Genomic DNA, 26,535 nt, shown 5'->3' with positions numbered 1-26,535 from the left:
GATTCGGCCTCTGACAGATCATCCAATCACCATGCAGAAGCCCAGCGTCCAGGCCAGCCCACTGTCTCATAGACCCCCAGAGACGCTTCGTGTCCGAGGACGAGACAAAGCCCAGCGTTTATCCAATAACCGTCCAGTTTCCACAGTGGAACAACCCGCTTCTCCGTGAAGTCAGAAGACGCCCAGCGTCTGACTGTGTTTAAGCGCTTGAGATGCTGCGGGGATGAACGAGGAGGAGGTTAAGCCTGTTACCTGTGATAGGTAGCTGATTCTGAACAAAAGATGAAGGAATTCATTTTGTCAATGAAATGTACACACAGCAGTACATAGCACCACTTTTTGGGGGACATTTGTAGGGGAAGCTGAGCTTCCCTTGCAGTCTTAGAGCAATCGCCACTGATATACACACACACACACACACACACACACACACACACACACATATATATATATATTTATATATATATATATACACACATATTAGGGCTGTCATTTTAACCAGTTAATTAGATTAATTAATGACACCGCAAATTAACGCGTTCTAAAAATGAACGCAGATTAATCTGGATCCCAAACATGCGAGGCTTTCAAAGACGCACTTATTTTCAAATGCCTAGCATTTACAAACCGTTTGTCCTACATGGAAGAAGTGGTGTTCTCGTCAGATTTTCAAATTTCGGACGGTCCCTGAATGTATCACACCTGACGTCAGCAACATGCTTTGCACGGGGGGTTAGAGAGAGCACTGTTAATGGGACTGCCGTCCACATCTTGTTTATATACGTCCTATTTGAAAATCTACAGAAAATCAACCGTTTGGTCTAGCTCAATTCTGTAAAAAACAGGTCATTTTACACTTTTTACTGCACCAAACAAGCCCTGAATGATCGATAAATGTCATGTGTTTAAATCTAAAGAATTCTTTGAAAATTTCCTTCCATCTTCCTTGTGTCGTGTGTTAGCTTGGGGCTGCTCTGCACCAATGAGCAACAGTTTGTGTGTTCAGAGCATGTTAAACTGAGAATACTTCACTTTTCTTTGATCCAAGACTTGAAAAAAGTGTTTTGTATATAGTTCCTCACAGTTTTTAGCCTTTAGCCCTGGTTCTCCTGACCTCATAGAAGTATAGAAGTTCATATTGCAGTGAAAATTGAGTCCACATCGAGTAAAAATGTGAACAGAAGCAAAAAACGTCCTAAAAATCAAATCAGCTTACCTTAGGTGCAGGACTGTGTAGATTTTGTAAAGATAGAACCATACAACTTTTCATAATACGTTCCTTATGCCTCAGGGTACCTAAAAATGTGTTGTATATATTCCCACCTTATTTTTAAATGTCTTTTAATGTAATTTTAATGTCCTGGAATTCAAAGTCTTTATTTTGGGACCTTAAACTGATATGAGATTAAAATGGGATTAATTAGATTAATTAATAACAAATCCTGTAATTAATCAGATTAATATTTTTAATCGCCTGACAACACTTATATAGTATATATATATATATATATATATATATATATATATATATATATATTTTTTTTTTTTTTTTTTTTTCAGTTGCTTTGGTACATTTCTCGAATCATCATTGCCAATTGCAAAACAATAAGAGCATTTTTCAGAACAGTTTGTACAAATAGCAAAACACCATCAATTACCTGCAAAAGCCATTATTGTTCGAAAAATCTTTAGTTCATCCCTCAAAAGTAAATTTCTGTGTCAATGAACATGCCTGTGCATCAGAATGATGAGTCCTTGTGTCTGTGTATTGATAGAGAAGTTAAAGTGCTTAGTCATGTTGTCAGTATAACAGAGTATTCTGGAAGGAAGTTCTGATGTATAACTATGCCTAAAGCTTTGATGACAGTTAATGGAAATTGTAAGTTACATCTAAGTGTATGTGGGAGATTGATGACAAGAGACTGGAAAATATTCATATTTTTACTTTCACTGTTTGTGCTGCACTCTGTTGACCTTCCCCATCATTGTGATGAACATATAAGGACAGTCTCTTTAGGGAACACTGTTCATGCAGTGCTGTGGGAATTACAGAGCAGTGCAGTCTTCCTACACCTCCTTGTGTTTCTGTATGTTGGGCCAGAAATTCTCATCCACATCACAACAAAGATCGTCTCTTTCCACAAAAAGTCTGAATGATTGAGGACACAGTTGTTCTCCCAGCTTTTGGCTGCATCTCTTAACCAACCTTAGCCATTGTAAGGAAGTCAAGATTAACCAGGGAGCAATTTACCAATCCTGACTTCGAAAAAAACAGATTCAGAAAAAAAGTCCAATGGAAAGATGTTTGACATATTACGATAAGTTGTTCAACACTTTTGAATGTAAACTCTTATGTGATGAACTAATGACTACATGTCATGGGAAGTAAGACAATTTATAATTATATATATATATATATATAAAAATGTCAGAGGCGAACCGTGGCCCCAGCCACTTGGCCTTCAGTAGGACCATGGGACCACATGTGGCAATAAACAATCAAAAAAAGAAATAAAAACAATAGCCAGAATCATGTGACATGGAAGTTTAGTATATTGATAGTTTTGTGGGATTAAATATTTATCATGTGCCTGAACACTGCAACACCTAACACAAATTCAAACAATTAAAAAAATTAAGATATAAAATTGAAAAAAAAAACAAAACAAAAAAAAACAAGTTTCAAGTAATCCAGCAACCACACAGTCTTCTCCATTACTTTCTGCCATTTCTCTTCACGTTCTGCCAACTAGATCTTCTCTTTTCTCCTCTCTCACTCACAGCTACAGTTTGGTGTTTATCCATGAAAGTGATACTCCAGGATGGAACAAGTTGGGTCCTATCACAAGGTTTAGGGCAGAAATTACCCCTACAGCAGTGTTTTTGTGCAGCAGAAGCCCAGAGCGCTCGCACCAAACACCCCCTCACTGCTCCTCTGTTGGTTTCCCCTGCACTCAGACGGAGCCATATTTTACTTGATTAAAAACACAAATAAACGGACTCCCACAGAAAAAATCTGATATCGGTCTGCATTCACGCTTTGTGTAGAGCACTTTCAGCGCGTTACTTTCACACAAAAAACACCGCTAAATAAGGCTTTAGTTCTCGCAGTGTCTCTTTGTCCTGACAGACTACCTGCGTTTATTTATATCTGGAACGCCACAGACTGATACACTAAGTGGCGAGAGCCTCGTAGCCAGCTGTGGCTCTGCAGCAGAGGTAGCGCCGTTTTACGACACCATGAGAACTATAGAGCCTTATTTAGCTGTGTTTTTGTGTGAAAGTAACGCGCTGAAAATTCTCTAAATAAAGCGTGAATGCAGACAGATATCAGATTTTTTTGGTGAGAGTCTGTTTATTTGTGTTTTTGGTCAAGTAAAATATTGCCCCGTCAGAGTGCAGAGGGGCAGGGAGGGGGTGTTTGGTAAGTACTCGCGATTCCCCGGAAGATGACAGGTATGAGCCCGCCCACAGTTTATCAAAATATGATTGGCTAAGACAACTGTCATTGTCAAATTGTGTCCACATTCGCTTGAGTTACACAGGCATTCGTTGCCCTACCTGCCAGAATGTGTCGCTGATTTACAAAGATACCATCAAAGGGAAAATTGTGATTGGTCCATTTTCCCTTTCGTTATATTAACCCCATTGTTTGCCAGGACAAGTTTATAAAAATAATATAAAACTCATTGCTATGATTTCATTGAGTAAAATAAATAAATAAAAACAAAAAAAAACAAAATAAAGAAATAAAATAATTATCTAAGAGTACAAATAAATATGGTTAAAATTGTATTTCATGTATGTGTTAAAAAGGTTTAAAATCTGTTCAAAGTAAACGAGTGATGAGTATCAGTTAAAAACGAGTGAAATACAAAATGTTTTCATGTATTATATTTTGTTTTTATTGTGAAAGAGCTAAAAGGAAGTGCTGTGTACACAACCCTTGCCGATCAGTTTCGTATTCGCTTTACTAAGAAACCGGAAGTGGGATACGCTAGCTTGACCTGGAGAGACGCAATTTGAATCTGCCATGTGGCTGCTATTTTTGAGTAATTAGAAGAGTTTTCTGGACTTTTAGCTCAATGGTCGTCAATGAACACTCGTCTATTGCTTGTGGATCAACTATGGATAATTTCTGCCCGAAGTCTGCCCTGCAGTAGGTTGTTTACAGAACTTTTGAAGCAGTTTAGCACCGTAGCATGTAGCATTCGCTAGTCTAGCAGATGTAGCGCCGCCAACGGACTAGTTTTGCTCAGTCAGCTTTCTATGGAGACTTCTTTCTCATCATTCCGGACTGGATATGAAGATTGGTCGTTCTCAAAGTGCTAATAGACTGCTGGAAAAGTTCAAAGTGTGGATTTTATCTTTGCTTTCCTGGACATCGCTTGCTAAAGGCTAACCCTGCATTCGCCAAAGTGGGAGGATGGAGCTGTCATCGTAGGACACTGTTTGGATTTCTCTTCACGTGAACTTGGACTGGAGGCTGTGAGTACTGACTGAACTACAAGCTCAGGGTTTATTTTGGTTTGCTCCTAGAGTGAAGCAGCAATTAAGTTTTGGGCCTCACCGCAGGCCTGCAACTATAGGGTTTTTCTAAACTTAATAACCAGGCAGGTGTGAGTGTGTGTGGCCCCTTACATAGGTTATTATTTTAAGTTAAGAAACATATTATTTCAAGTTAAGAAACTTATTATTTTAAGCCAAGAAACTGAGAAAATACAGATTTCAGGAGCAATTATGATTTATTGTTGGTTTACTTGTTATAATGTTGATTTTAAAAATGTTCAGTAAACTGGAAGTTTGCATTTAACTTAAAAGTTTGATCATTTAATCTGATCTTGGTTTCTCTGTATGAAAGATCGTAATAAGAGTGGGTATCGAATATTAAAGGCACACTTGGGATTTTTTACACAGTAACATAGATGAAGCAGTATCTCTTCATTAGCTCTCAATATAATATTTAAGAACCTAGAGGCCCTTTCCTAATATAGTGGGTAAAGGTGGGCTACAAATATGACTAAAGCACCTGATAATGTAGCAAACAAAAGAGAATTCTACATAATCATTTGCATGCATGTCCAAACAATTGAAATTGATTTACTGCACAAGTGACACAATGATGTGAAGATTGAACAAGTAGTTTTGAGAATTTCAATTCTGATCTGAGAAATGAACCAAAGCAACTGAGAAAAACTGCAATAGTTGCATACGAAAAGGGTCCTAAAACGTGGGACGGCTCGTCTCGGTTATTTGGGGATCTTTCCCGGGATAAGTCAGTGGAAACACCACAAAATCCATGCCTTACCCAGACGAACCGAACTGGTCTGCTTGGTGGAAATGTGGCTTTAGAACCACCCTCTCATATGAATATTATTTTCTGCTGTATTTCATGCTGGCAGTGTCTGCTACTTAAGATAAGACATAAGATAATTAACCGTGAGAGTAGAGGGCTTTTATTTACTTATTTATCAATATTTAATTCTATTTCCACATTTATGTGGGTGCTTGACGTGACGCTACATTTTGTGTCCTTTGTGACAAATATAAATAATAATTTATAATATTTAATTAAAACCCCTATTTTTTCCTTTACAGTATAAACTTCCAGAATAAATACATCTGTAGTTAATGAGCTTTAAAATTCAAATATGAAAATATTTTGTTTTAAACATGACATTTGTCCACCGGTGTGACTAGTGGTGCAGCGGATCATCATTGACCAGATCGACGTAATCGGTTCGGCACACACGTGACCCATGGATTGATTTCTGAAAAAAGCTGTGTTCTCGTCCGCACACATCTTTTGATGAGCGGAGACGGGACGTGTGCAGACGTGGCAAGCAGAGGAGAGGAGGAGCTTGAACGCCCTGCGACACACTGGCCATACACACTGTGCCGTGCCCAAAGCGATTCTCCAGGATGGAAGTTGGGTTCTATCACAAGGGTTAGGGCAGAAATTCCCCCTACAGCAGTGTTTTTTGTGCAGCAGAAGCTCAGGGCACACGCACCAAACACCCCCTCACTGCTCATGTGCCGGTTTCCTATGCACTCATATTTTACTCGACCCAAAACATAAATAAACAGACTCCCACCGAAAAAATCTGATATCTGTCTGCATTCACGCCTTTTTTAGAGAATTTTCAGCGCGTTACTTTCACACAAAAACACCGCTAAATAAGTCTCTTGCTCTCATCGTGTCATAAAACGGCGCTACCTCCGCTGCAGAGCCACAGCTAGCTACGAGGCGCTCGCCACTTAGTGTATCAGTCCGCACACACGGTGTGCCAGATATAAATAAACGCAGGTAGTCTGCCAGGACGAATCATGCAATAACAACGTGAAGATGAGTGATTATGAGAGCGAGGATGACCTGCCGTTCACTTTGCATTCCATTATTATTGTTTATATCTGTTTGTTTATATCTGGCGTGTCTTTTTGAAAAAAAAATCTGAAATTATAAGCTCAGGTTCTTTCATTCTCCTTATTTCAAGGAAGATGTCTTTTAATGTTTCTTTGAGTTCTATTTTATTAATGGTCGTTCAACCAATATTAAAAGGAGATATGCCTTTTTATGTTGCTGTTGCACTTTAAGTTGATTTTTGGTTCATTGTTAAATTTTAAAGGAAGGAGATATGCCTATATAGGATGCGCATCATTTTAATTATATTTGCCTTACCCCACATGGAGAGATAAAGTGGGGACCACTGTGTCACATCAGCTCGCAAGCTCTCTGTTAAAGGGTCAAAATTTCTTTTAATCAAATCAGCTAGCACAGGTGGAAATGTTATACCTAGATACTCAATGCCTTTCTTGGGCCAGGCAAAGTTACCAAATTGGAAGAGAGATTTAGGGCAGTATGGTGTAAGAGGAAGAGCCTCAGACTTTGACCAATTCACTTTAAAACCTGAAACGGAAGAAAACCTATCTTTAATTTTAAACAGGGAGAGGAGAGAGGATCTGAAACAAATAAGAGAATGTATATAGCATTAATTTATGGCGATGCTCTCCAACTAAAATGCCTGGAAATGTAGGCTCACTGCGGATAGCCACTGCTAATGGCTCCAGCGCAACAGCAAAGAGCCGGGGAGAAAGAGGATCCCCCTGTCTAGTGCCTCTACCTAGGTCAAATGGAGAGGATATGACACCATTAGTGAGAACAGAAGCTGTGGGATGAGTGTAAATAAGGCTGACCCAATCTATGAACCTCTGGCCAAAACCAAAAGACTCCAGGGCAGAGAGCAGGGGTGCTTCCCAATGTGCCAAAATGCAGTCTCCTATCTCCTCTCTCCTCCGCGACACCGGAAGTATGTTGTGATCAGCCATGCTGGAGGACATTTCAAAGCGCCAAATGTGCTCGGAGGAGAGAGGAGAGAGGAGACTGAGCTGGAGGAGGCATAATCGAGGAAACACAAGAGCAGGCTTCGCGGAAGTCTTTTCACTGACAGACACGTCCCCTTGTGACGTATCAGAGCCGGCTATAAAGCGTCAGCTGTCCACATGTGTGAAACGTGAGCTCCATGGAGCAAGATAAGCTGTCTAAGCATAAAGTCTGGCTCACACTACAGGATTCTTGCCCCGATTTAACCCAGATTCGGTCCTCCCGACAATCGGGGAAGAAATCTGGTCGTGGACTAAAATCGGCCGACGTTCAGGCAAGATTATCTTCTCGTGTGAGCGGTTGACAGATGAATCTTTAGCCCCACCATCGTCTCACAGACTCGTCGGAGCCGCCCCGAGAATTTTCATGTTTGATATTTATCTGGATGATTACAACATTCATTCTCACTGAGGATGACAACAGACAATTAGAAAGAGCCCCAGAGACCGGACAACAGACAACACATGCAGGCTGAAAGTGAAACTCAAAGGCTCCGGGTCAGCTGACTGCGCACTCCACTGGCCCACTCGAGCCAGTTCAATAATACCTTTAAAAATAACACATAACCACGCCATTTTCATACAGTAGCAAACTGTTGTTTTATCAGTGATGGGTGTGAGATCATGCCATTATTGGCTGATACAGCAACAGTTTCACCTCTGTCCCTCTGCGTGCGCGTAATGGATGAAAGGCACCGCTGCAGACAGCTCCACTTCTCTCTCCTCCTGTCCCACCAGTGCTTATAGCAGTGCTTATAGCAGAATAAACACATTATTTATGAACACAAAGTGGCCCCAATATAAGACTTAAAAACTATCAATCTGGGCCTAGGAAAACGTGACATTTTTCTTTTTCATTCATGAACATATTCATGTTAAACTGATCTGAAAGTGAATATGAATTTTCTGCGGTTGAGCGCCCTGTTGTTTACATTATTTTCCTTAGTTTAGTTTGTCTCGTGCGCTCAGACCGGTTTATCCAGCTGTGACGCCGTCATCACTAAAATACGTCGCTTCATGTGACGCTCCGGAGGAGAGGACATCTCAATGCTCATAAAATTAACCTCCTTCTCTTCTCTCTTTGTTTCCTCGCGTCTCTGGCATGCATCTCTGGTGGGCGGGACTAAGACGCAAGTGGAGGAGGCGAGGATGGAACTTTGGAGCTTTGAGAAGCACCCCAGAAACTGCCACTCAACCCTGTCAAAAGCCTTCTCGGCGTCCAAGGAGATGGCTGCCAGAGGGGAGGTGTATATGTAGATAATTTTGTTTCTGTATTATTCAGTCAAAAATAATAGATTTGAAACCAAAAAAAGAGATTTGTAATCAAAAGACAATAAGTAGGAAATGAAAAAAAAAAGTTGAGAATAAAACAAAGCAGGTTTCAATTGAAAAAAAAAAAAAGTTGAGATCAAAATACAACAGGTTGCATTTGAAAAAAAAAAAGTTGAGATCAAAACACAACAGGTTGCGGTTGAAAAATTAAACTGAGAACCTAGTTCTTTCCATTTTGCTTATAAATCAGCCCTCTTTGCTTTCAAGTTGAAAACCTTCTCTTGCAAATCATTCCTTTTTGTGTGCAAACTCCAAAGTTTTGCTTGCGAATTCTACTGCACTTACTGGGCGGGGCCTACGCTGGTGGATGACAGAATAGTTTCTATTGGTTGGTTTGACCTGGCTTTACCGAGTGCGAGCGCCAGCTACCACTTCCTTACACAACGCCTGGAGGTAAGTTGATAGCCTCTGGCTAGAGTCCGCTGTACACTCACAAAAACAACAACACAGTATAATGAATTATAATGCCCTACTGCTGCAAGCACGCTAATTAGCATGGTTGTCTCTGCTAGTCACGGCCTGAGCATAGTTACATTAGCTAAGATAGTTAGTGATTAAAACACTGTTCCACGGTACACGCGGGGGCATGGTTCCTACACAACAGTACAGGGTTTCTCCCAGTGTATTGTAAGCCTGGCGGGCCCGCCAGGCTTTACCTGCCCCCCCACGCCAGGCTAAGCTTTTTAATTCACTTTTAGCACTCCATTAACACATGATCAGGTGTCTTTTTCATCACCTGACAACGTTACAACTTCGTTGAGCAGAGTCGCGCCTAACGGGACATGTCACGGACGTATAACATTTATGTATAACATTTTAACACCAGTCAAAGCAGAGTGAGAATGCTCAAGACACTCTTGGAATGTTGTTCAACCAATCACATAAATAAATAATTATAATACTGTTTGCACTAAAAACTTCAGGACAACTGTCTGGTGTAGCATTATTTCGTCTCTCTCTGTCTCTCTCTGACACACAGTGACATACGCCTTCCTCCGGTCAGTTGCCATGACAACGTGACGCTCACTGATCAATTGTTTGGACCTGAGTGAAAACAAACGCGAGCCCTACGAGCTGAAAAATCAAACGATGGATCATTTTCACATGTGGTGAAAGCATCTAAGCTCACAGAAGCTTTAAACTGTGCGCTAACAGCTAGCAGCCATGCTACAGCGGCCAGCTGAGCCTTGCCGAGCCGCATCTCGGTTCTCGTTAACGGCACCGCGGTCCGCTCTGTGCAGACCTCTCGGCCAGCCGGTGAAGCAGCGGTCTGCTGAGCATGACGTCCGTCAAATGCAACCTGTTGTATTTTGATCTCAACTTTTTTTTTTTCAAATGCAAACTGTTATATTTTGATCTCAACTTTTTTTTTTCAATTGCAACCTGCTCTGTTTTGATCTCAACTTTTTTTTTTCATTTCCTACTTATTGTCTTTTGATTACAAATCTCTTTTTTGGTTTCAAATCTATTCTTTTTGATTGAATAATAAAGAAACAAAATTATCTCCATAGGTGTAGTCCTGACAGACCCACATTATATCAATAAACCTTCTGATGTTGTCTGCAGAACAGGGAGGATGTATAAAGCCAACCTGGTCAGGATGGATCAGGGAAGTTATAACTTTGCATAGTCGGTTGGCTAAGATTTTGGATAATATATACTTATCGTAGGACGTCAGACTTATTGGTCTATAGCTTTTGAAATCCAAGGGATCTTTACCAGCTTTTAAAATAAGAGTAATAGCAGCCTCTGTCAAAGAGGGAGGAAGTCTGCCCTTGTCATATGCTTCATTATAAGTTTCTAAAAGCAAAGGTGCTAGCTCTGCAGAATATGCTTTATAAAACTCTGCTGTAAAGCCATCTAAGCCTGGAGCTTTACTTGAAAGTAGATTTTTGATGACATTCATTATTTCTTCAATAGTGATGGGTGAATCCAGTTGCTCAAGTTGGTCCTCTGATAATCGAGGAAGATTGAGAGTTGAGAGAAAGGATATAATATCTATTTTACTCACTGTTAGCTCGGCGGTATATAGTTTAACATAGAAGTCTCTAAAAGTCCCACTTATTTCTTTAGGATCACACAGAAGTCTGCTATCAGCCCCCTGAATGGCTGGAATGGCACTTAATGTTTCTTTTTGTTGAATGTATCTAGCTAGTAGCCGACCAGCCAAAAATTTGTGATAATGATATTCATGACGTTATGGGAAAAAAACAAACAACTCATTATTAGTGATTGCTGCTTCTGAACAACAGCATTTTTATTGCACACACAGTATGGATGCCACTTCTCCAATCATTTACTACTACTACACAAGCTTGAAATGTAAGCAAAGTAAGTAGGTCAGATCCAGAGGAAAGTTAATCTAGAGGGTGCCCACTCTCCCCCCCATTATTTACTATCTTTATTGAACCCCTAGCAGCAGCCATTCGCCAGAATAGTAACATTATAGGTATCGAGACTCCAACATCTCATCACAAAATCAGTTTATATGCAGATGACATATTGTTACATCAGAAATCCAAATCTAAATCATTAAAAGAAACTATTAATTCAATCCGATCATTCTCCCATCCATCAGATTATTTAATAAACTGGTCTAAATCAAGTATTCTTCCCATTAAAGGGATAGTTCAGTTTTTTTGAAGTGGGGTTGTATGAGCTCTATGTGACCACTAAGGACATTAGATACAGTAGAAAGTTGTCTCCTCTCCCTCAGTAAGACACAAACTTTAATCGATGGTGACGAGGAAATCGACGCTAACAGGGACAGACGGTACCAAATTCAAAGGCTATTTTCTCTGCCTACAAGAACTAAAATCAAAAAGTAATACCACAGTTTAAGAGTGCCATACATAAAATATTTTTTAAGTGCATTAAGTCTTCGGAAATATAAACATTTATCTTGACCTAACTAACTCATGTGTCCTTACGCGCAGCGCTAGTGCGCTCCGTCCCCCCTCCTCCTTCCAGCTGCAGGGAATGTAAACAAGCTATGCTTCGAGCGCTGGTTTTAGCCTCGTGTAAGTTTGATCAAGTATCGTAATTCTTTATAAAGTGGGAACAAGACCTGGCCCTCACCCCCAATGCTGACTTCTGGAACCAAATCTGTGAAAACACCTTCTCCATAAGAGCAACAGTAATATCCAACTAATCCAGTACAAAATCATCCACAGGGTCCACTTTACAGGGCATAGGATGTTTAAAATGGGTTTAGCACAATCTGACACTTGCACCCACTGCTCCCAACACACTCCAGACACTTACCTTCATGCCACCTGGAACTGCACACCTGTCCAACAATTTTGGGTTGATATTATCACATCTCTCTCAAATATTTTGGGCTGCCCCATCCCTCTGTCCCCTTCACTGTGTCTGCTAGGCCTCTCATGGCCTCAGATTTTCTGGGGGATGGGCCTGGACCTCCATCCCACCGCTACATGCCAACATCTTGCCCCACCTGGCCTGGCTGTGGTTCGTGGCCTCCCCTCTGGGGAGGGGGCTGGTCCTGGGGGGGCTGGCTCTTGTGTGGCTTGGGGCCTCCGGCCTGCCGCGGGGGGCGTGGGGGTGGCTGGGTGCTGGGGGTGGGGGTGGCTTAGGGCCGGGCGGACGGGTGGTCGGGGAGGGCGGGTGCGATCTGCAGGGGGGGCCGCTGCTCTGGGCCCTGGGTGCTGTCTTTGGTATCGGCGGGGAGGCAGGTCTGTGCCCCCTTGAGTCCTAGGGTTGTCCCTGGGCCCGGTTTGGGGACTGTGTGGGGGGGCCCGGATGCCCTGGTGGCCCCCGGGGGGCGCCCCTGGCTGTGTTTTACTTACTTGGATATTCGGTGACCACCTCACATGCGTGCAGATACTCAAGCTTCTGTCGAGACTAACTAAGAGTTATGATAGATCCCGTCAGAGCATGCTGAGTCGGGTACTATTACACATCTTCTCACATCCTGTGATGCATGCCACTTCTTCTCCTATCCACGTAGGCCCAAGCTCCCCACGCTTTCAAGACCCCATTTCTGGTGTCCCTGGTTTCGTACAACCTTTACTTCCTGTATTGCATTAGCCCAGCACTTGAATTGCTATCTTAAATCAACAGTAGTAGACGTTTGTCCTTCCTTCTGTTTGTCTTGTCTTGTCCTGCCTGTCATTATTTCCCCTTCTTTCACACTGTGGTGTGGCACGGCCCTCCCCTATAGCTCACATCAGGGGTTAAATAAAGTTTAGAATGATGGAGTAGCCTACAGGGAGGGCTGGTGATGGTCACTATAGCAGTTAATCTGACTGCTAGAAAAAAAAATGCATTGGTCTTTTCAACGCTGTCATATGACACAGTGCTCAGCAGAAAAGATAATGCAGACAAGGGGAAGAGAAGGAAAAAATAAAAAAAAGGAAAAGTTAATCTAGCAGGCGAAAAACTTCATTATTCTAACAACACATTCTTTCTATAAGGACACCAACACAAAGGAGGAGGCATGGACTAAAGGCGCTTAAGTTTGGAGAGGGCAAGATGAGCTTAACATTAGAGGTGTCCCAGTCCGATATTAATATCGGTCCGATATTAGCAAAAAAAACAAATATCGGTATCGTATCGAAATGCATCGAAAATGTCCAATATCAGCACTCCGATATAAGCAGTCTATTCCAGACTCCGCTCCTGCTGTTTTTATTTGATTTACTTAGGTTATTTTCTGGGTCTTCTAATTTATTCTTTATTTTATTCAACTACGAGTATTTTTTATGTTTAATGTTAAAATTTCTGTTTCCCGTTGGTTAATAATAAATGGGTCAGTTTTTCCTCATACCTACTTTTGCTGACTACTGTTCTTTGTTTGAATAATATCACTTAATCAAGCCTTTTCTAACATGTCAGACATACTACAAAATAAGTAATCAAAGTAGGCATGTTTAATGCTGATATCATATCGGATAAATATTGGTATCGTATCGGAAATGAAAATGTAATATCGGGACATCCCTACTTAACATACTAATTAATTACCATGAAGGTGTGTCGTCATGGGTGGGATTCCTGCTGAAACGTGGTTTTCCTGTGATCTTGTAATCTCGGGTATCCAGCTGCTATGGGCACTGCGCTGCTCTGCGCTGCTCTGCTGTGCGCTGCTCTGCTGTGCGCTGCTCTGCTGTGCGCTGCTCTGCTGTGCGCTGCTCTGCGCTGCTCTGCTGTGCGCTGCTCTGCTGTGCGCTGCTCTGCGCTGCTCTGCGCTGCTCTGCTCTGCGCTGCTCTGCTCTGCTCTGCGCTGAGCTGCGCTGCGCTGCTCTGCGCTGCTCTGCGCTGCTCTGCGCTGCTCTGCGCTGCTCTGCGCTGCTCTGCGCTGCTCTGCTCCTCTTTTAGGCACTAAATCCTTATGTGAGGACGATGATGCTGTAGTGCTACTTTCGCTCTCGCCATTGTTGTTTCGTACACAGCAGGAAGCGTCATATGTCATTGTGTCTCTGCACTGTAAATACCGTGAAATGACAAATTTATATTGTCAAAAAAATTATACCAGTATTGTTGTAAATGGTATGATATAGCACACCCCTGATGCTGCTACTGTTAATTTAACAAAGTGCACTTTGTGAAAAGTTTTATATATTTCACCATGATCTTATGTTCTCTTCTACAGTTTTTCACACTTGTGTTTGGTGTTAGTAGTATTGGTGTTTGGTCATCTACTTCATGCAAAACAAATCTGTTGTATAAACACACTGGAAACAAATCTTTTATTTATGTATTTGTGTATTTTTTTTATTTAAATTTCAGAACATTGTCACATTCAAACGCTTATATTTCCACAGGTATCATGCTGGTGTTGGTCATGAAAGATGTTTGACAATAGTAAGGAGAATATGGCCTGAAAGGGAGTGAGTGACCCAAATAAATAAACATAATTATATATTTATTAGTGCTGTCAGGCAATTAAAAAAATTAATCTAATTAATTACAGGATTTGTAATTAAATAATCTAATTAATCGCATTTTAATCTCACATCTGCTTAAGGCCCCAAAATAAAGAATCTGAATTCCAGGACATTAAAATTACATTAAAAGACATTTAAAAATAAGGTGGGAATATATAAAACACATTTTTAGGTACCCTGAGTGTTATGGTTCTATCTTTACAAAATCTACACAGTCCTGCACCTGAGGTAAGCTGATTTGATTTTTAGGACATTTTTTGCTTCTGTTCACATTTTTACTCGATGCAATATGAACTTCTATACTTCTATGAGGTCAGGAGAACCAGGGCTAAAGGCTAAAAACTGTAAGGAACTATGTACAAAACACTTTTTTCAAGTCTTGGATCAAAGAAAAGTGAAGTATTCTCAGTTTAACCTGCTTTTGAAAATACATTTGAAAATAAGTGCGTCTTTGAACCCCTCGCGGGTTTGGGATCCAGATCAATCTGCGTTAATTTTTATGACGCGTTACTTTGCGGTGTAATTAATTAATCTAATTAACGCGTTAAAATGACAGCCCTAATATTCATATATAAATAGAAAATAGAATAGAATAGAAAATACTTTATTTATTCCCTAGGGGAAATTCAGGAGTCACAGCAGCAATCAAGAAAACGAAAGTAGGAAAGTGTATAGAAAGTGCAAAAAGGTCCACAAGAAAATAGATGACGACAGCCCGTCCACCATTCTCCAGCCCAGCCAGTCTCCACAGGATCCAGGACTGAGCCCCCCCAGCAGTCTGTTCAGTCTCTGTCTCCTGGATCCTGTCTGCCCACAGCAGGCGAAGCTCCTCCAATGTGTCACCGGCGTCCGATGTCAGCTCAGTCAGCCACGTCTGTGAACAGCATGATGCCACACTGCCCCCCAGCAGCCCCTCTGCTGCTGGGCTAGCACGGCTAGCTCGTCCATCCCACCGGAGTTAGATCCCAAGATCCCAAGTTCCCAACAACGATGGATGGAAGGACAGGTCCACGTCTTCACCTCCTGGCTCACACCCCAGAACCAGCACGTCGTCCTCACCTCATCCTCCTCACCTTGAGGGAAATCATCAAGCCCTACTCCAGTTAGCATTGACATGCTACAGGCTGCTAACAGCTAATTTCACATGTAAACAATGCAGCCATGGTTAGATGTAGGATCTCCAGACGAACACAGGCGAAAAGTAGTAAAAACATCGCTGAAGCCACAAAAAGTTTGGTGTCCATGACCATCAATGAACCATACAAAGTAATGATCCACTTCAAATACAAAGATGACGAAAAAGAGACGAAAAGAATTACAAGAAACGGACAAAGAAGAGAGAGCTGCTTCAACAGGCAGCTACTTGGGCAGCGCCGAGTGTAGTGTAGTGTTGTTCTTGGTGTTGTAAATGATATAGATTGTAAGTATAATGTTGGGCTTTCCAAGAAATGTGTTTTAGGTGTTTGATCAGTTAGTGAGAAAAGGCGCAAATGTTCACAAGCTGGTCCATGCTGGTCCAGGCGATGCTACCCTCACAGCTCAGTCAGCTCTGGAGGTCCTGTAAAAACAGAAACAAAAGGTCACAACAAATGATTTCACTTGTAGTCCAGTTTGGATGGGGGTCAAAGGGGCAGGGGAAACACAGGGTCTTGGAGCTTATGGAAAGAGGAAAGCAACAATTTAGGCTCAAAGTTACTACTGGTATCGAAAGACTATGCAAATATACAGCTACAGCACAAATTCACCCTTCAAGCTGTGAGGACAACCTCACCACAAAGACCATCTCTGTGTAGACCAGCTTGTGAACACTTGCATAATTTCAAACTTACAGATGAAACACCTAATACACATTTCTGGAAAGCCTGACATGATGTTTACACTTAACACCATTCATAGCCACCCACTACAACACCATGGTTATATTTTATCAATAGTTGGGTTTATAATCTACTGGAGTCCCCCTTTTTAGGCTCCGTACAGTTAACTTATCCCGTTTATGAGCAACACCGGCATTATACCTGTGGAAATATAAATGTTTGAGTATGACAATGTTTTGAAGAAAAAAAAAAGTAATCATCAGTGGCTGGATCTGTTTCTAGGGAAGCAGATTAGGGCCATTTTGGACGGAGAAAACAATTTTGCGCAAATCGAGGTTAAAGTCATAATGATGAGAATAAAGTCGAAAAGATTGAAATCAAAATGACGCAAACCAAGTTGAAATGTCAAGATTAAAGTTGAAATGACTGGAATAAAGTCGAAAAACAATTTCGAGATGAAGAGGTAATGACGAGAATAAAGTTAAAATGTCCAGATTAAAGAAGAAAGGACAAGGATAAAGTAAAAAAAATTGAGATAAAAGTCAAAACGACGAGAATAGAGTTGAAGAAAAGGTTGAAATGAAGAAGAATGAAGTCGAAAAACGATTTTGAGATTAAAGCCGAAATGATGACAATAAATTGGAATTTCAAATTTAAAGTCAAAATTGGGAGACTTAAGTCAAAATGAGGGGAAGAAGTCTCAACAACCTGCCCTGATGTTTAGCGGTAGTACACTGAGTACACCCAGCTCCTCAACAGCCACAGGCAAAATTGACAGTAGTGGCAGCTGCCATACAGGACAAACGGCTGTCTTCAGGATCCGTGTATGTTCTGAAAATTGTTAGATGTTCTGTTCAGGATATAAAGGATTTTAAAAAACAAAGAAAGAGTGAGCTTTTTGACTTTAATTTTAAAAATCAAAACTGAACTTGAAATTGGTGCTTAGGTTGTGCGCGCTGACGCACAGCCAAGCACTTAAGAGCGCGCAGGAAAAATCCAGTGGAAATTCATGCAGTAGGGCTGGGTGATATGGCCTTAAAATAAAATCTTTGATTTTTTCAGAAAAATTTCAAGTTACGATTTTTTGATGTTTTTTTTTTTCCTTTTAAAGAAAACGATAAGTACAAATGACAGAGACAACTCAAAACCAGTTTTGTTTTAATTTTGTCAAAAACTTAAAATAATAAAAGTAACCTCTATTTGACTCTTGGAATTAAAGTTTCAGCTCTTCTTCTGTTTCAAAAACTTCACTTTGTAGTTATAAGGGAGGCACATTCACATTGAAAGCTGCACTATTTTGTACATTTTGAATTTAAAAATCCTGCTAGGAAAAGCGTGTACAGTACTGTTTCAGTGCACTACAGCACTGTTCTGTTATATTCTGCTTTTAAACGATTTAAAAAACCCACTTTGTTTCTGTCTAGTTTTATTTTTTAAGGCTGTAGCCTGTTTATCCTGTATTTTAATACAGACAAATAAGTAAAAATAAATGCTATTTATTCAAGTGTGGGCTCACAAATGTCATGCCTTACTGCTGAATGGAGGATTGAGTTGGTGGAACAGAGGGAGTTGCAGGGAAAGACGGAACTCAGCTTTCCCCAGGTAAAAGCCAAACAACTTCTCAGTCATGTCTGTCCAGGCAGCACTGCTCAGTTCGATCGCCCATTGTCGTTCCGATATCAGCTATTCCCCGCAGTCTACTTTCACAAATCATGATCCGTCCATGTCACCATAAGAGGGGATTTTCTTCAGTAGAGTGGGGATGTTCTGAGAAAAACTAATGTATATTTCTTTACTATCTAATTTTCAAAATGATCAGAGTATTAACTTTGAAGAGCAGCAGGTTTGACGCGCCTCAGTCACATTATTAATTATCTGCAGGTGAACATGAAAGGGTCCCAGCTTTGGAAATGTTTGAGTTAAAGATCTTAATCAAACTCCTGAAAGGTGACTGATAGAAAACAGAGGATTGGAGGAAAGGGATTTGAACGTTTACTGACGAGAGGTCTAGTTTATATTAACCTCTTAGGGCTGTTGATACAGACCATAAGGAACACGTGTCTGTCAAGGTGCTGGGTGTCAAAGATATTTAAGAACATTTTATGACACTTAGGTTTCTGTTGTTTCGTTAGTGAACTGTTAAAGCATGCTGCACACACGTGGAGTCAGCGCTTGCTGCAGTATAAAAGGTGCACAATAGCGGGGGAGAAAAATTCAAATTCAAATTTTTTAAATCGTCCACAAGAAAAAGTTCGAACTAGAAAAGCAATTTCTGAAGAAATTGCGCTGTGAATGCAGAATGCTGAAGCAGCTTGCGCTGAACTGCTAATGCAGAATGCTGAACATGGATGACTGAAGATATGTCTGAAAATGGCTGAATGAAGTCTTAAATAACTCGCGCTGAAATGCTAAAGCAGAAGCTGAACATGAATGACTGAAGATGTGTCTGAAAATGGTTGAATAAAGTCAGGCAAGGCTTGCACTGAAATGCTAATGCAGAACGCTGAACATGAATGATTGAAGATGTGTCTTAAAATGGTTGAATGAAGTCTTGAAAAGCTTGTGCTCAACTGCTGATGCAGAATGCTGATCATAAATGACTGAGGATATGTCTGAAAATTGTTTAAAGAAGTCCTGTAAAAGCTTGCGCTCAAATGCTAATGCAGAATGCTAAATTAACCTGCCATGAACTCTTGGATGAAAGGAAATAAATGGACAATAAATTGAATGGATGAAGGAATTTAAAGTTGAAATGGTTGCGTCTATTCAAAAATTAAAGGAATGAATTAAATTTTAAAGAACATTGATGGAAATAATGACCTGACTGAGGGTAAATGTAAGTCTGCTATCTTAAACCCTGTTAAAATGTAATCCAGTGTGTACTGTGTGTGAGTTTTTTAACCATGTAAGCCTGTAGGCTGAGGCCCATCTGAAGCCAGATGTTGCCATGGTGATTATTGTTTACCAACTGCCATCAGAGAGCTGGTGGAGTCTGTTGATTCCCAACACCCCTTTTTGAAATCAGGCTGTAAAGGTGCTTGCAATTCTGACAAAAAGAATGATGATGAAGCATGAATCAGTGTAATCTAAAATTGGATTTAAAAGTTTGAATGGCTGAATCAATTCAGAAATTAAAGGAAGGAATTTAAATTTAAAGAAAAAAATCTAGGAAAATAAGGAGCTGACTCAGGGAAATGGAAGTCAAATGCTGTTAAAGTGTGATACTTTCTGCCCTGTGTGTGTGAGTGTGTGTGTGTGTGTGTGTGTGTGTGTGTGTGTGTGTGTGTGTTCAATCATGTAAACCTGTCTGCTGAGGCTTATCTGAAGCCAGATTTTACATTGGTTATTACTGATAAATTACCAGACACATGCTTGTCTTTGTTCCTGGATGTTTTGATGAGTTACTATAAACAGCTGCATGAGATCAAAGGTTTCCACGGTGACCAGCTCGTCAAGGGCAGCAGGTGCAGGTGCACAACTTTGCCCTTGTTACTGTAATCTTATGAAGATTTTGTGGCAAAGCAAGAGTCCGAATCTCCTGTCACCTTGCCAAAACCGTGAGGGCTAGAATAAAAATGAACACACCGTAGGAATCCTGAGACCCAGAGGAAGCTGTCCGTCTAAATTTCATGCATGAAGGTCAAGAAACGAACCCACGAGAGCGATAGATAGATGAGGGAAAATTTACTGATCTCTGAGAAAACCCCTCAGGAATTAACATGGAGGTATATGGGGATTTTTTTTAACTTCTCATGACAGTTGGCCATTTTGTGAAAAAGTGCTCCATCCTTTTGCTTTAAAAACCACTTTGTCAGAAGCAGGACAAGACTACTTACATGCTGAGGGCTTATTTGTGTTGATAGCTCAAAAAATGTGGCCAAGAGAGCAGTTGACCCAGAAGTTTCTCAGGTCTTGTTTCCCCCTCTCCGTGCTCTGTCGTTTGAATCTCCCACTCTGAGCCAAAACATTCCGTCCAATACACACCAATGTTAAACGGCTCGAAGAGCTGAAATGCATCATGACCTTTGAAGGGTCATTGTGAAGAAACTATGAATGCTAGGAAACATTTGAAACCCACTGAATGAAGCCAAAAGATAGCTGAATATTTTGAAGTTTGAATGGAGTTTGTAGCTGAATGTATGACTGAATGAGGAGGGTTTGAAGCAGGCTGAGAAAATGTCCTGAAGGGAGAAAATTTTGAAAATTCCCCATTCATCTCTATGTGACCAAAATTTCGTAAATTGTCGAATATCTCGGAAATTATTCGTGAAAAGTTTCTGAAAAGTCATAGCCCCCTTGTCCCCACTGAAACACACGTTTTGAAGTTTGAACGGTGAAAATCGGTTGAAGTTTGCTGGAGTTTTAGCGGTCCAAAAAAGCGGGCGGAAGAATGAAGAAGAAGAACTAGACAATTTCCGCGGAAATCGTGAGAGGGGCTCGGGCGGCGGCCGGGCTTTTTGCATTCATTAAATAGTTTAGAATTACCAATGTGACCAGACCTTGTTTTGGACTGACTTCTGATTGAACAGGTATCAAATTATCCCATGCACAATGAAGCGCGCTTCGCGCGCTTACTTTCATGTCTTGAAATTGTTCAGAAACACAGATGTCACCAGATCTTGTTTTAGACTGACATAGCGAAACACTTCCTAACTTTTCTTATTTCTGATTCAACAGGTGTCAAATTACCTCATGCACAGTGAAGCGCGCTTCGCGCGCACACTTTCATATCTTTACTGTTTTAGCCCCAAAAAATTATGTCACAAATATACACCTACATGTCATGAGACATGATAGAGTGGCTGGTTGCAAAGCCTTAACCCCAAATAAGGTCTTGAGAACTTCTTAAAGTACTTGTGTGTGTGTGTGTGTGTGTGTGTGTGTGTGTGTGTGTGTGTGTGTGTGTGTGTGTGTGTGTGTGTGTGTGTGTGTGTGTGTGTGAGGGACAGAGGGAGAGCTATAAAGAGAAAAGAGAGAGAGCCAGAGAGAGGGAGAGAAAGAGAGAGGGTGAGGGACAGAAAGAGCGTATTGAAATGAAAGGGGGTCCGTGTGTGTGTGTGTGTGTGTGTGTGTGTGTGTGTGTACACACTCTCATATCTATACTATTCTAGCCCCAAAGCAATACGTCCCAAACATAAACTGTATAGAGTCACAGCGTGGCTCCGCCATTGTACAGTTCTGAAGCCAAAATACCTCTGTGAAAGGCCCAGCCATTGGTAGCAGTTGTGCAGCCAGAGTCTGCGCAGTACAGACTGTGAGGGATTCTGGGAGGATCTGAGTGGCGCTAGGTAACAAAACTAATAACTTCATTTTTCTTTTGCGAGTCTAATCACTTCTTGACTCTAAGTCCTGACATATTTTACAATCCCAGAAAAAAATACACAAGAACGGCAGCTGTCAATTATCATAAAATGTGACATAGTACCTTGTTTTTAACCTCTCATAACTAATGGAAATGTAACTGTTCAGAAGAAAAGAAAAGACTTAAATACAAGGCAGCCAAATGATATGTTCAAAATCATGCACCTGTGTGTGCGTGAGGGAGAGGGAGGGAGAGGGAGGGAGAGAGTAAGAGAGAAAGAGACAGAGAGAATTGAGAGAGAAGAGATGGGGGTTTGTGTGTGTGTGTGTGTGTGTGTGTGTGTGTGTGTGTGTGTGTGTGGGTGGGTGGGTGTGTGCGTGTGTGTGTGTGTGCACGTCGGTATGTATGGGTTGGCTGTGTGTGTGTGTGTGTGTGTGTGTGCGCGTGCGCATGTGCACATGGGTGTGTGTATGGGTAGGCTGTATGTGTGTATGTGTGTGTATAAGAGAGTTTGGGTTGGCTGTTTAGGCATAGTAAACAAAAACCTGTGTTTCTCTGTCCCTCAATGACCTCATCAGTCAGTAGACACAGCTGTGTGGTTACCATGGTGATCATTATGATGATGTCACAGTGAGTGTGATCTGTCAGTTACACTTTGGAACTCCTTTGTATCCACTGATCTAAGCTGGAGTTTTTGGCTAGACATAGGTCCGAACAAACTGCATTTATGCTGAAACCCTAAGGGCTAGAAGAAAAACAAAAACATTGTGAGAATCTGGAGACTCTGATGAACAAGATGATGTGCTTTACAAGATGGTAGGATTAAAATAGACCGCACGAGGGTGATTTGCAAATGTAGTTAGGAATGAAGTTGATGAGAAATATAGGTCAGATTTTAACATTACTTCAGATTACAGGGATGTGACGGTTTCACTCACACTGAGGCGTTTTTTGGCAAAACAGTACATTTTTGGGGTAAAATACTCCCTTTGTAAGAAGTAGGAGATGTCAGGGAACTTCAAAATGTAGTTTTTATTTATCTGCTGTGAAGATTTTGGAAGTTATGACAATTCATTGGAGAATGCTGCAACCTGTCATCAGCCGCCTCTCCCACTCTACTTTCAGACATTCCGCACTGGAGGAGCTGAGGTTTCAGGACAAAAACCAAAAAGTTTATGTTGCTTAAACAGTAAAATCTCAAAAACTGTAATAGATATCAGAAAAGGAGGGTCATACTCGTAGAGCTGAAAGATCAGTGAACATTTTAAAGCGAAAATGGTGCCTGTAAGTGGAAGTATGCCAAAGTCTTAGCATCTCAAAGTAAGTGGAAATTTTGGGCAGTGAGAGGGAGAGTTTCCTAGGTTCCCCATTCATTCTCTATGAGGGATTTTTCGCCGTTTTTGGCCAATAAGTCGGCCAAAATTTGGCGAATTGGTGAAAAAAATAATAGCCCACCATTCCCGGCCGAGCCGCACATTTTGATGTATAATTTGTGGGGGTTTTCTCAAAGCCCTTGGAGGAGTAGCGAGCCAAAGTTTTGGCCGGAAGATGAAGAAGAAAAACTAGACAATTTCCACGGAAATCGTGAGAGGGGCTCGGGCGGCGCCTGGGCTTTTTGCATTCATTAAATTGTTTAGAAGACCGATGTGACCAGACCTTGTTTTGTACTGACTTCTGATTGAACAGGTGTCAAATTATCCCATGCACAATGAAGCGCGCTTCGCGCGCATACTTTCATATCTTGAAAATGTTCAGAAACACAGACGTCACCAGATCTTGTTTCGGACTGACATAGCAAAACACTTCTTAACATTTCTTATTTCAGATTCAACAGGTGTCAAATGACCTCATGCACAGTGAAGCGCGCTTCGCGCGCACACTTTCATATCTTTACTGTTATAGCCCCAAAACATTATGTCACAAATATACACCTACATTTCACAAGACATTGGAGAGTGGCTGGTTGCAAAGCCTTAACCCCAAATAAGCTCTTGAGAACTTGTTAAAGTACTTGTGTGTGTGTGTGTGTGTGTGTGTGTGTGTGTGTGTGTGTGTGTGTGTGTGTGTGTGTGTGTGAGGGACAGAGGGAGAGCTGTAAAGAGAAAAGAGAGAGAGCCAGAGAGAGGGAGAGAAAGAGAGAGGTTGAGGGAGAGAAAGAGCGTATTAAAAGGAAAGGGGGTCCGTGTTTGTGTGTGTGTGTGTGTGTGTGTGTGTGTGTGTGTGTGTGTGTGTGTGTGTGTGTGTGTGTGTGTGTACACTTTCATATCTATACTATTCTAGCTCCAAAGCAATACGTCCCAAACATAAACTGTATAGTGGACAGCGTGGCTCCGCCATTGTACAGTTCTGAAGCCAAAATACCTCTGTGAAAGGCCCAGCCATTGGTAGCAGTTGTGCAGCCAGAATCTGCCCAGTACAGACTATGAGGAATTCTGGGAGAATCTGAGTGGCGCTAGGTAACAAAACTAATAATTTTCTTTTTCTTTTGCGAGTCTAATTACTTCTTGACTCTACGCCTTGACATATTTTACAATCCCAGAAAAAAAATACACAAGAACGGCAGCCGTCAATTATCATTAAATGTGACATAATACCTTGTTTTCAACCTCTCATAAGTAATGGAAATGTAACTGTTCAGAAGAGAAAAAAAAGACTTAAATACAAGGCAGCCAAATGATATCTTCAAAATCATGCACCTGTGTGTGCGTGAGGGAGAGGGAGGGAGACAGTAAGAGAGAAAGAGACAGAGAGAATTGAGAGAGAAGAGATGGGGATTTGTGTGTGTGTGTGTGTGTGTGTGTGTGTGTATGTGTGTGTGTGTGTGTGTGTGTGTGTGTGTGTGTGTGTGTGTGTGTGTGTGTGTGTGTGTGTGGTCATGTGGGTATGTATGGGTTGGCTGTATGTGTGTGTGTGTGTGTGTGTGTGTGTGTGTGTGCGTGTGCGTGTGTGTGTATGGATAGGCTGTATGTGTGTATATGTGTGTGTAAAGGAAGTTTGGGTTGGCTGTTTAGGCATAGTAAACAAAAACCTGTGTTTCTCTGTCCCTCAATGACCTCAGCAGTCAGTAGACACAGCTGTGTGGTTACCATGGTGATCATAATGATGATGTCACAGTGAGTGTGATCTGTCAGTTACACTTTGGAACTCCTTTGTATCCACTGATCTAAGCTGGAGTTTTTGGCTAGACATAGGTCCGAACAAACTGCATTTATGCTGAAACCCTAAGGGCTAGAAGAAAAACAAAAACATTGTGAGAATCTGGAGACTCTGATGAACAAGATGATGTGCTTTACAAGATGGAAAGATTAAAATAGACCGCACGAGGGCGATTTGCAAATGTAGTTAGGAATGAAGTTGATGAGAAATATAGGTCAGATTTTAACATTACTTCAGATTACAGGGATGTGACAGTTTCACTCACACTGAGGCGTTTTTTGGCAAAACAGTACATTTTTGGGGTAAAATACTCCCTTTGTAAGAAGTAGGAGATGTCAGGGAACTTCACAATGTAGTTTTTATTTTTCTGCTGTGAAGATTTCAGAAGTTATGACAATTCATTGGAGAATGCTGCTACCTGTCATCAGCTGCCTCGCTCACTCTACTTTCAGACATTCCGCACTGGAGGAGCTGAGGTTTCAGGGCAAAAACCAAAAAGTTTATGTTGCTTCAACAGTAAAATCTCAAAAACTGTAATAGATATCAAACAAGTACAGTCATACTCTTAGAGCTGAAAGATCAGTGAACATTTTAAAGCAAAAATGGTGCCTGTAAGTGGAAGTATGCCAAAGTCTTAGCATCTCAAAGTAAGTGGAAATTTTGGGCAGTGAGAGGGAGCGATTCCTAGGTTCCCCATTCATTCTCTATGAGGGATTTTTTGCCGTTTTTGGCCAATAAGTGGGCCAAAATTTGGCGAATTGCTGAAAAAAATAATAGCACACCATTCCCGGCCGAGCCGCACATTTTGATGTATAATTTGTGGGGGTTTTCTCAAAGCCCTTGGAGGAGTAGCGAGCCGAAATTTTGGCCGGAAGATGAAGAAGAAAAAAGAGGCGAACGGAAGAGCATTAGGGGCTCGTGGCTTCGCCACGAGCCCCTCTCCTGCATAGCTTGCTATGCAGGAGAGGGGCTCGTTCGAAGCCCGAGCCCCTAAAAAAGAGGCGAACGGAAGAGCATTAGGGGCTCGTGGCTTCGCCACGAGCCCCTCTCCTGCATAGCTTGCTATGCAGGAGAGGGGCTCGTTCGAAGCCCGAGCCCCTAATAAATTTTTTTGTCACAGAAGAACATATACTGTGAATGCATTGCTGCATTCACAGCAATTAATCAGTATAATCGATATATCGCCCAGGCCTATCATGCAGACTGTTTTGAACTCTTTAAGATCTGTTTTTTGCTATGATTCATACCATGTGTGAAAGACAATGCTGTGTTCTAATAAAGTTTTGATCTTTCAGGTGGCTTGATATATTGCAGAGGTCAAATCATTCACTGAGTAACATTGAAGAAAATGCCACACCTCAGATATGACAGTAGTTCAATTAAGAGAGACTTATACAACAGAAAAAGTTATGAACAGATTTAATGAATAAATGCATGCAAATGAAGTTTGGCGGTTAGAACCCATCAAGCGTTGAGCAAAATAATCAATGTAGGGGGTACAATGGCATGAATTATGATTATCACCCGTAAGAATACGTACCTTAGGGGGAGTCTGATGATTCTAGATAAAAGCAAAGAGAAGGCATAGAAATAATGTTAAATAACACAAATAATTGGGGTAAGTGAAGATAGAAAGGAA

The 26,535-nt window shown here is 41.2% G+C and overlaps 1 long non-coding RNA gene across 1 annotated transcript in view; it reads left to right on the top strand.

The window, feature by feature from the left end:
• The first annotated feature begins 3,977 nt into the window (after positions 1–3,977).
• Positions 3,978–26,535, top strand: part of LOC141786784 (uncharacterized) — a 36,903-nt gene continuing 14,345 nt past the window's right edge. Inside the window, exon 1 of the long non-coding RNA XR_012597977.1 lies at positions 3,978–4,488. This is a non-coding gene — a long non-coding RNA (uncharacterized LOC141786784). The remainder of the gene's footprint in view (positions 4,489–26,535) is intronic.

Source organism: Halichoeres trimaculatus, unplaced genomic scaffold (genome assembly GCF_033239565.1).
Source record: "Halichoeres trimaculatus isolate MK-OKI-2021-1 unplaced genomic scaffold, fHalTri1.1 fHalTri1_scaffold_93, whole genome shotgun sequence".
NCBI classification, from domain to species: domain Eukaryota; kingdom Metazoa; phylum Chordata; class Actinopteri; order Labriformes; family Labridae; genus Halichoeres; species Halichoeres trimaculatus.
The sequence above is the reverse complement of the archived record's forward strand: the minus strand, read 5'-3'. Positions and strand labels throughout refer to the sequence as shown.